Here is an 11,852-nt window from a genome sequence, read left to right as displayed (position 1 = left end):
CTCCATAACCACAAGTACTGCGTGAGTGTTAGCAATTGTAGAAGACTATATGATAGTTGAGTATGTGGACTTGCTGAAAGGCTCTATTTTTGACTCTTTTTGATGTTATGATAAATTGCAATTGCTTCTGTCGGAGTAATGGGCCACGGGTAGGCTGACCCGGGACCCTAGATCTTTCAAGACATCGGGGCGGGCCGCGCCCCTCCGGCCGAGTCCCAGCTGGCGATCTCCAAAGAAGTCGAGTCCTAGCTGGCGACCTCTAGAGAGGCCGAGTCCCAGCTGGCGATCTCCAGAGAAGCCGAGTCCCAGATGGCGACTCCAAGGCAAGCCGACTCCAAGCTAACGACCTCTAGGGAAGCCGACTATGGTAGTCGGCCCATGACACTTCACGAAGCCCGATGCGGGGTACGGTCACGACGTGGCCGTCCCTCCCTGCCTACGAGGGACAGGCATGGCTACAGTGAGCCGTATCACTGGAAGATCTCCGGCGAGGCGCGACACTGTTGCCATGCCTGCCCTGACCTCAGCCAGAGTGCGCGACGCACTGTACCCACGACGCCGGCCTGTACGGCCCGAAGACCATGGGGCCGCCTGTCAGTGGGTGGACCGAAGGCGGCCTGAGCGCCCCGAAGACGGCCCTGAGGGAGTCGGCCTCCCTGGAGTCGGCCGCCTCCTCTTCAGGGCCCCACAAGCCATTAACCAGATTGGATGGGGAGTGGCGACAGTGATCGCCCGATAGACATCGACACTGTTGCCACGACCCGATGACCAAGCCTGCGTCATCAGGAGTGCCGCACAGTGTCGGGCCTGTCCGAGGGGCCCACCAGTCGGCGGGCCCCAGAAGCCGGCGGGGAGAACGGCGGTGTGAGAGACAGACGGCTGGGGCCCGCACCCAGCCGGATTACCATTGTACCCCCAGGGGGTAGGCCTATATAAACCCCCCGGGGTACCCATGCAAAGGGTGCGGACCTTGATAGAGTTAGACCAGATAGCCCAGGGAGGAGAGAACTAGCCTTGCACTCTCCTGCCTCCCGATACAGCTCCAGGAGCACCATTGTAGTCACCTTGCTTTAGTGACCATGCGGAGACCCCGCAGAGCAGCAGTAGGGGTGTTATCTCCCCGGAGAGCCCCGAAGCTAGGTAAGATTCGCCGGTGTGCATGTCTACGCCTTATCCTGTTTCCAGGCACCGGCGACGTTCTACTCGCCCCCACCATGATAAGCCATCCTTTGGCATATATCGCACCCAACCCCCGACAGCTTCAATGACTGATATTATAGTTTGTTAGTTCCCAATGAAGTTTCTGAACCATACTTGACCTTGTGAATTGATTGTTACTTGAGCATAAGAAATCATATGATAAAATCTATATATGTTGTTGTTATAAGAATGATCATGATGCCCTCATGTCTGTATTTTATTTTTAACGACACCTCTATCTCTAAACATGTGGACATATTTTTCGATTTCGGCTTCCGCTTGAGGACAAGCGAGGTCTAAGCTTGGGGGAGTTGATACGTCCATTTTGCATCATGATATCAATATTTATTGCATTATGGGCTGTTATTACACATTATATCTCAATACTTGTGGCTATTCTCTCTTATTTTACAAGGTTTACTATGAAGAGGGGGAATGCCGGCAGCTGGAATTCTGGCTGGAAAAGGAGCAAATATTGGAAACCTATTCTGCATAGCTCCAAAAATCCTGAAACTCCACGTAAGTCAGTTTTAGAATTAATAAGAATTATTGAGAGAAGAAAACACCAGAGGGGGCCCTAAAGGAAATATGCCCTAGAGGCAATAATAAAGTTATTATTTATTTCCTCATATCATGATAAATGTTTATTATTCATGCTAGAATTGTATTAACCGGAAACATGATACATGTGTGAATACATAGACAAACATATAGTCACTAGTATGCCTCTACTTGACTAGCTCATTAATCAAAGATGGTTATGTTTCCTAACCATAGACATGTGTTGTCATTTGATTAGTGGGATCACATCATTAGAAGAATGATGTGATTGACATGACCCATTCCGTTAGCCTAGCACTTGATCGTTTAGTATACTGCTATTGCTTTCTTCATGACTTATACATGTTCCTGTAACTATGAGAATTATGCAACTCCCGTTTACCGGAGGAACACTTTGGGTACTACCAAACGTCACAACGTAACTGGGTGATTATAAAGGAGTACTACAGGTGTCTCCGAAGGTACATGTTGAGTTGGCGTATTTCGAGATTAGGTTTTGTCACTCCGATCGTCAGAGAGGTATCTCTGGGCCCTTTCGGTAATGCACATCATTATAAGCCTTGCAAGTAATGTGACCAATGAGTTGGTTACGGGATGATGCATTACAGAACGAGTAAAGAGACTTGCCGGTAACGAGATTGAACTAGGTATCGGATACCGACGATCAGATCTCGGGCTAGTAACATACCGATGACAAAGGGAACAACATATGTTGTTATGCGGTTTGACCGATAAAGATCTTCGTAGAATATGTAGGAACCAATATGGGCATCTAGGTTCCGCTATTGGTTATTGACCGAGAATAGTTCTAGGTCATGTCTATATAGTTCTCGAACCCGTAGGGTCCGCACGCTTAACGTTACGATGACAATTTTATTATGAGTTTATAAGTTTTGATGTACCGAAGTTTGTGCGGAGTCCCGGATGTGATCACGGACATTACGAGGAGTCTCGAAATGGTCGAGACATAAAGATCGATATATTGGAAGCCTATATTTGGACATTGGAATCGTTCCGGGTGAAATCAGCATTTTACCGGAGTACCGGGAGGTTACCGGAACCCCCTGGGGGGTTATGGGCCTACATGGGCCTCGAAGGAGAAGAGGGAAGGAGGCAGGAGGGGGCCGCGCGCCCCTCCCCTTCCTAGTCCGAATAGGACAAGGGAAGGGGGCGGCGCCCCCCCCCCCTTTCCTTCCCCTCTTCCTCCTCCTCCCCCCTTCTCCTACTCCAACTTGGAAAGAATGGAGTCCTACTCCCGGTGGGAGTAGGACTCCCCCCTTGGCGCGCCCTCCTTGGCTGGCCGGCTCTTCCCCCCTGGCTCCTTTATATATGGGGGCGGGGGGGGGCACCCCATAGACACAAAAGTTGATCTGCGGATCGTTCCTTAGCCGTGTGCGGTGGCCCCCTCCACCATATTCCACCTCGGTCATATCATCGCGGAGTTTAGGCGAAGCCCTGCGACGGTAGAACATCATCATCGTCACCATGCCGTTGTGCTGACGGAACTCATCTTCGGAGCTTTGCTGGTTCGGACGCCGGAGATCGTCATCGAGCTGAACGTGTGCTGAACTCGGAGGTGCCGTACGTTCGGTGCTTGGATCGGTCAGATCGTGAAGACGTACGACTACATCAACCGCGTTGTGCTAACGCTTCCGCTTACGGTCTACGAGGGTACGTGGATAACACTCTCCCCTCTCGTTGCTATGCCATCACCATGATCTTGCGTGTGCGTAGGATTTTTTTTGAAATTACTACGTTCCCCAACAGTGGTATCAGAGCCTAGGTTTTATGCGTTGATGTTATATGCACGAGTAGGACACAAGTGAGTTGTGGGCGATACAAGTCATACTGCTTACCAGCATGGCATACTTTGGTTCAGCGGTATTGTGAGATGAAGCGGCCCGGACCGACATTACGCGTACGCTTACGCGAGACTGGTTTCACCGTTACGAGCACCCGTGCTTAAAGGTGGCTGGCGGGTGTCTCTCTCTCACTTTAGCTGAATCGAGTGTGGCTACGCCCGGTCCTTGCGAAGGTTAAAACATCACTAACTTGACGAACTATCGTTGTGGTTTTGATGCGTAGGTAAGAACGGTTCTTGCTAAGCCCGTAGCAGCCACGTAAAATTTGCAACAACAAAGTAGAGGACGTCTAACTTGTTTTTGCAGGGCATGTTGTGATGTGATATGGTCAAGACGTGATGCTATATTTTATTGTATGAGATGATCATGTTTTGTAACCGAAGTTATCGGCAACTGGCAGGAGCCATATGGTTGTCGCTTTATTGTATGAAATGCAAACGCCCTGTAATTGCTTTACTTTATCACTAAGCGGTAGCGATAGTCGTAGAAGCAATAAACGGCGTAACGACAACGATGCTACGATGGAGATCAAGGTGTCGCGCCGGTGACGATTGTGATCACGACGGTGCTTCGGAGATGGAGATCACAAGCACAAGATGATGATGGCCATATCATATCACTTATATTGATTGCGTGTGATGTTTATCCTTTATGCACCTTATCTTGCTTTGGTTGGCGGTAGCATTTTAAGATGATCTCTCACTAAATTATCAAGAAGTGTTCTCCCTGAGTATGCACCGTTGTGAAAGTTCTTCGTGCTGAGACACCACGTGATGATCGGGTGTGATTGGCTCTACGTTCAAATACAACGGGTACAAAATAGTTGCACACGCGGAATACTTAGGTTAAACTTGACGAGCCTAGCATATACAGATATGGCCTCGGAACACGGAGACCAAAAGGTCGAGCGTGAATCATATAGTAGATATAATCAACATAGTGATGTTCACCATTGAAAACTACTCCATCTCACATGATGATCGGACATGGTTTAGTTGATTTGGATCATGTGATCACTTAGATGACTAGAGAGATGTCTGTCTAAGTGGGAGTTCTTAAGTAATATGATTAATTAAACTTAAATTTATCATGAACTTAGTCCTGGTAGTATTTTGTAAATTATGTTGTAGATCAATATCTCGCGTTGTTGCTTTCATGTGTTTATATGTTCCTAGAGAAAACTGTGTTGAAAAATGTTAGTAGCAGTGATGCGGATTGGATCCGTGATCGGAGGTTTATCCTCATTGCTGCACAGAAGAATTATGTCCTTAATGCACCGCTAGGTGACAGACCTATTGCAGGAGCAGATGCAGACGTTATGAACATTTGGCTAGCTCAATATGATGACTACTTGATAGTTTAGTGCATCATGCTTAATGGCTTAGAATCGGGACTTCAAAGACGTTTTGAACGTCATGGACCATATGAGATGTTCCAGGAGTTGAAGTTAATATTTCCAGCAAATACCCGAGTTGAGAGATATGAAGTCTCCAACAAGTTCTATAGCTAAAAGATGGAGGAGAATCGCTCAACTAGTGAGCATGTGCTCAGATTGTCAGGGTACTTCAATCGCTTGAATCAAGTGGGAGTTAATTTTCCAGATAAGATAGTGATTGACAGAATTTTCCAGTCACCATCACTAAGTTACTAGAACTTCGTGATGAACTATAGTATGCAAGGGATGACGAAAACGATTCCCGAGCTCTTCGTGATGTTGAAATCGACGAAGGTAGAAATCAAGAAAGAGCATCAAGTGTTGATGATTGACAAGATCACTAGTTTCAAGAAAAGGGCAAAGGGAAAGAAAGGGAACTTCAAGTAGAATGGCAAGCAAGTTGTCACTCCCGTGAAGAAGCCCAAAGCTGGACCAAAACCTAAAACTGAGTGATTACACTGCAAAGGAAATGGTCACTGGAAACGGAAATACCCTGAATATTTGGTGGATAAGAAGGATGGCAAACTAAACAAGGGTATATTTGATATACAGGTTATTGATGTGTACCTTACTAGTGTTTATAATAACCCCTGAGTATTTGATACTTGTTCGGTTACTAAGATTAGTAACTCGAAACCGGAGTTACAGAATAAACAGAAACTAGTTGAGGGTGAAGTGATGATGTGTGTTGGAAGTGGTTCCAAGATTGATATGACCATCATCGCACACTCCCTATACTTTCGGGATTAGTGTTGAACCTAAATAAATGTTATTTGGCATTTGCGTTGAGCATGAATATGATTTGATCATGTTTATTGCAATACGGTTATTCATTTAAAATCAGAGAATAATTGTTGTTCTGTTTAAATGAATAAAACCTTTGATGGTCATACACCCAATGAAAATAGTTTGTTGGATCTCGATCGTAGTGATACACATATACATAATATTGATGCCAAAAGATGCAAAGTTGATAATGATAGTGCAACTTATTTGTGGCACTGCCGTTTGGGTCATATCGGTGTAAAGCACATGAAGAAACTCCATAAAGATGGATTTTCGGAATCACTTGGTTATGAATCATTTTGATGCTTGCGAACCGTGCCTTTTGGGCAAGATGACTAAAATTCCGTTCTCCGGAACAATGGAACAAGCTACTGACTTATTGGAAATAATACATACCGATGTATGCGATCCAATGAGTGTTGATGCTCGTGGCAAGTATCGTTATTTTCTGACCTTCACAAGATGATTTGAGCAGATATAGGTATATCTACTTGATGAAACATAAGTCTGAAATAGTTGAAAGGTTCAAAGAATTTTAGAGTGAAGTGGAAAATCATGGTAACAAGAAAAATAAAGTTTCTGCGATCTGATCATGGAGACGAATATTTGAGTTACGAGTTTGGTCTTCAATTAGAACAATGTGGAATAGTTTCACAGCTCATGCCACCTGGAACACCACAACGTTATGGTGTGTCCGAACGTCATAACCGCACTTTATTAGATATGGTGCGATCTATGATGTCTCTTACTGATTCACAACTATTTTTTTTGGGTTATGCATTAGAGACAGCTGCATTCACGTTAAAAGGGCACCATCTAAATCCGTTGAGATGACACCATATGAACTGTGGTTTAGTAAGAAACCCAAGTTGTCGTTTCTTATATTTTTGGGGCTGCGATGCTTATGTGAAAAAGTTTCAACCTGATAAGCTCGAACCCAAATCGAAGAAGTGCGTCTTCATAGAATACCCAAAGGTAACTACTGGGTACACCTTCTATCACAGATCCGAAGGCAAGTTATTCGTTGCTAAGAAGGATCCTTTCTAGAGAAGAAGTTTCTCTCGAATGAAGTGAGTGGGAGGAAAATAGAACTTGATGATGTAATTGTACCTTCTCCCTTATTGGAAAGTAGTTCATCACAGAAATAAGTTCCAGTGATTCCTACACCAATTAGTGAGGAAGTTAATGATGATGATCATGAAACTTCAGATCAAGTTGCTACCAAACCTCGTAGGTCTTCCAGAGTAAGATCCACACCAGAGTGGTATGGTAATCATGTTCTGGAAGTCATGTTACTAGACCATGATGAACCTACGAACTATGAGGAAGCGATGATGAGCCCAGATTCCACAAAATGGCTTGAGGCCATAAAATCTGAGATATGATCCATGTATGAGAACAAAGTATGGACTTTGATTGACTTGCTCGATGATCAGCAAGCCATGTTAAATAAATGGATCTTCAAGAGGAAGACGGACACAGATAGTAGTGTTACTATCCACTAAGCTCGACTTGTTGCAAAAGGTTTTCAACAAGTTCAAGGTATTGACTACAATGAGATTTTCTCAACTGTAGCGATGCTTAAGTCTGTCCGAATCATGTTAGCAATTGCCACATTTTATGAAATCTGGCAAATGGATGTCAAAACTGCATTCCTTAATGATTTTTTTAAGAAGAGTTGTATATGATGCAACCAGAAGGTTTTGTCAATCCTAAAGGTGCTAACAAAATGTGCAAGCTCCAGCGATCCATCTATGGACTGGTGCAAGCATCTCAGAGTTGGAATATAAGCTTTGATAAGTTGATCAAAGCGTATAGTTTTATACAGACTTACGGTAAAGCCTGCATTTACAAGAAAGTGAGTGGGAGCACTACAACATTTCTGATAAGTATATGTGAATGACATATTGTTGATCGGAAATAATGTAGAATTATTCTGCAAAGCATAAAGGAGTGTTTGAAAGAAGTTCTTTAAAAGAAAGACTTCAGTAAAGCTACTTACATATTGAGCATCAAGATCTTTTGAGATAGATCAAGACGCTTGGTAAGGTTTTCAAATAAGTACATACCTTGTCAAGATTTTGAAATAGTTCAAAATGGAACAGTCAAAGAAAGAGTTCTTGCCTGTGTTGCAAAGGTGTGAAATTGAGTAAGACTCAAATCCCGACCAAGGCAGAAAATAGAAAAGAGAATGAAAGTCATTCCCTATGCCTCAGTCATAGGTTCTATAAATTATGCTATGCTATGTACCAGACCTATTGTATACCTTGCTCTTTATTTAGCAAGGGAGTACAATAGTGATCTAGGAATAGATCACTAGACATTGGTCAAGAATATCCTTAGTGAGGACTAAGGAAATATTTCTCGATTATGGAGGTGATAAAAGAGCCCATCGTAAAGAGTTACATCGGTGCAAGTTTTTACACCAATCCAGATGACTCTAAGACTTAATCTGGATACATATTGAAAGTGGGAGCAATTAGCTAGAGTAGCTCTGTGCAAAGCATTGTAGACATAGAATATTTGCAAGATACATATGAATCTGAATGTTGCAGACCCGTTGACTAAGCCTCTCTCACGAGCAAAACATGATCAACACCAAGACTCCATGGGTGTTAGAATCATTACTATGTAATCTAGATTATTGACTCTAGTGCAAGTGGGAGACTGAAGGAAATATGCCCTAGAGGCAATAATAAAGTTATTATTTATTTCCTCATATCATGATAAATGTTTATTATTCATGCTAGAATTGTATTAACCGGAAACATGATACATGTGTGAATACATAGACAAACATATAGTCACTAGTATGCCTCTACTTGACTAGCTCATTAATCAAAGATGGTTATGTTTCCTAACCATAGACATGTGTTGTCATTTGATTAGTGGGATCACATCATTAGAAGAATGATGTGATTGACATGACCCATTCCGTTAGCCTAGCACTTGATCGTTTAGTATACTGCTATTGCTTTCTTCATGACTTATACATGTTCCTGTAACTATGAGAATTATGCAACTCCCGTTTACCGGAGGAACACTTTGGGTACTACCAAACGTCACAACGTAACTGGGTGATTATAAAGGAGTACTACAGGTGTCTCCGAAGGTACATGTTGAGTTGGCGTATTTCGAGATTAGGTTTTGTCACTCCGATCATCAGAGAGGTATCTCTGGGCCCTCTCGGTAATGCACATCATTATAAGCCTTGCAAGCAATGTGACCAATGAGTTGGTTACGGAATGATGCATTACAGAACGAGTAAAGAGACTTGCCGGTAACGAGATTGAACTAGGTATTGGATACCGACGATCAAATCTCGGGCAAGTAACATACCGATGACAAAGGGAACAACGTATGTTGTTATGCGGTTTGACCGATAAAGATCTTCGTAGAATATGTAGGAACCAATATGGGCATCCAGGTTCCGCTATTGGTTATTGACCGAGAATAGTTCTAGGTCATGTCTACATAGTTCTCGAACCCGTAGGGTCCGCACGCTTAACGTTACGATGACAGTTTTATTATAAGTTTATAAGTTTTGATGTACCGAAGTTTGTTCGGAGTCCCGGATGTGATCACGGACATGACGAGGAGTCTCGAAATGGTCGAGACATAAAGATCGATATATTGGAAGCCTATATTTGGACATCGGAATCGTTCCGGGTGAAATCGGCATTTTACCGGAGTACCGGGAGGTTACCGGAACCCCCCGGGGGGTTATTGGGCCTACATGGGCCTCGAGGGAGAAGAGGGAAGGAGGCAGGAGGGGGCCGCGCGCCCCTCCCCTTCCTAGTCCGAATAGGACAAGGGAAGGGGGCGGCGCCCCCCTTTCCTTCCCCTCTTCCTCCTCCTTCCCCCTTCTCCTACTCCAACTTGGAAAAAAGGGAGTCCTACTCCCGGTGGGAGTAAGACTCCCCCCTTGGCGCGCCCTCCTTGGCCGGCCGCCTCCTCCCCCTGGCTCCTTTATATACGGGGGGGGGGGGGCACCCCATAGACACACAAGTTGATCTACGGATCATTCCTTAGCGGTGTGCGGTGGCCCCCTCCACCATATTCCACCTCGGTCATATCGTCGCGGAGTTTAGGCGAAGCCCTGTGCCGGTAGAACATCATCATCGTCACCACGCCGTCGTGCTGACAGAACTCATCTCCGGAGCTTTGCTGGATCGGAGACCAGAGATCGTCATCGAGCTGAACGTGTGCTGAACTCGGAGGTGCCGTATGTTCGGTGCTTGGATCGGTCGGATCGTGAAGACGTACAACTACATCAACCGCGTTGTGCTAACGCTTCCGCTTACGGTCTACGAGGGTACGTGGACAACACTCTCCCCTCTCGTTGCTATGTCATCACCATGATCTTGCGTGTGCGTAGGAATTTTTTTGAAATTACTACGTTCCCCAATACGCCCACACCCTGGCCAGGAGAGTGGGGGGGGGGGTGCCCACCCCTACTGGTTGCGCCCCCTGTCTCCTGGGCCCCTTGGTGGCCCTCCGGTGCCGATCTTCTGCTATATGAAGGATTTTACCCTGAAAAAAATCAGAGGCAAGCTTACGGGGTGAAACTCCGCCGCCACGAGGCGAAACCTTGGCGGAACCTATCTAGGGCTTCGGCAGAGCTGTTCTGTTGGGGAAACTTCCCTCCGGGAGGGGGAAATCATCACCATCGTCATCACCAACGATCCTCTCATCGGGAGGGGGTCAATCTCCATCAACATCTTCACCAGCACCATCTCCTCTCAAAACCCTAGTTCATCTCTTGTATCCAATCTTGTATCAAAACCACAAATTGGTACCTGTGGGTTGGTAGTAGTGTTGATTACTCCTTGTAGTTGATGCTAATTGGTTTACTTGGTGGAAGATCATATTTTCAGATCCTTAATGCATATTAATACTCCTCTGATTATGAACATGAATATGCTTTGTGAGTAGTTACGTTTGTTCCTGAGGACATGGGTGAAGTCTTGCTATTAGTAGTCATGTGAATTTGGTATTCGTTCGATATTTTGATGAGATGTATGTTGTCTTTCCTCTAGTGGTGTTATGTGAACGTCGACTACATGACACTTCACCATTATTTGGGCCTAGAGGAAGGCATTGGGAGGTAATAAGTAGATGATGGGTTGCCAGAGTGATAGAAGCTTAAACCCTAGTTTATGCGTTGCTTCGTAAGGGGCTGATTTGGATCCATATGTCTAATGTTGTGGTTAGGTTTACCTTAATACTTCTTTTGTAGTTGTGGATGCTTGCAATAGGGGTTAATCATAAGTGGGATGCTTGTCCAAGTAAGGGAAGTACCCAAGCACCGGTCCACCCACATATCAAATTACTAAAGTACCGAACGCGAATCATATGAGCGTGATGAAAACTAGCTTGGCGATAATTCCCATCTGTCCTCGGGAGCTCTTTTCTCATTATAAGAAATTGTCCAGGCTTGTCCTTTGCTACAAAAAGGATTGGGCCACCTTGCTGCACTTTATTTACTTTCATTGCTTGTTACTCGTTACAATTTATCTTATCACAAAACTATCTGTTACCTACAGTTTCAGTGCTTGCAGAGAAAACCTTACTGAAAACCGCTTGTCATTTCCTTCTACTCCTCGTTGGGTTCGACACTCTTACTTATCGAAAGGACTACAATAGATCCCCTATACTTGTGGGTCATCACTTCTCGAATTCTCCAGCGCTCCTTTAAAGAAGCTATTCAGCTAGCGCCCCAAGTCCTCTAGACAAGAGGATGGTGCGGAAGTGACGAGATTGGTCAGCAAGGTCAGATTGTTAACCCATTTCGGACTCTCCATCGTTGAAGTCATGGCAATTGCGATAAAGTGATGTATCCAGCCTCTTCAGTCCAGAGTGGGTCGTTCATGGAACTACAACGGGGAGGACAACGCATCTCGCTACATGCGAAAGGGTCCAGATAACCAAGCCGCATTGGCCGCCATGCTTATGGACCTTTATAAGGGAGAGGAAGAAGACTTCGCCCGTCTACAATGCCGGGATGG

The sequence above is a fragment of the Triticum aestivum genome, chromosome 2B, assembly GCF_018294505.1.
Source record: "Triticum aestivum cultivar Chinese Spring chromosome 2B, IWGSC CS RefSeq v2.1, whole genome shotgun sequence".
NCBI classification, from domain to species: Eukaryota; Viridiplantae; Streptophyta; class Magnoliopsida; order Poales; family Poaceae; genus Triticum; species Triticum aestivum.
The sequence above is the reverse complement of the archived record's forward strand: the minus strand, read 5'-3'. Positions refer to the sequence as shown.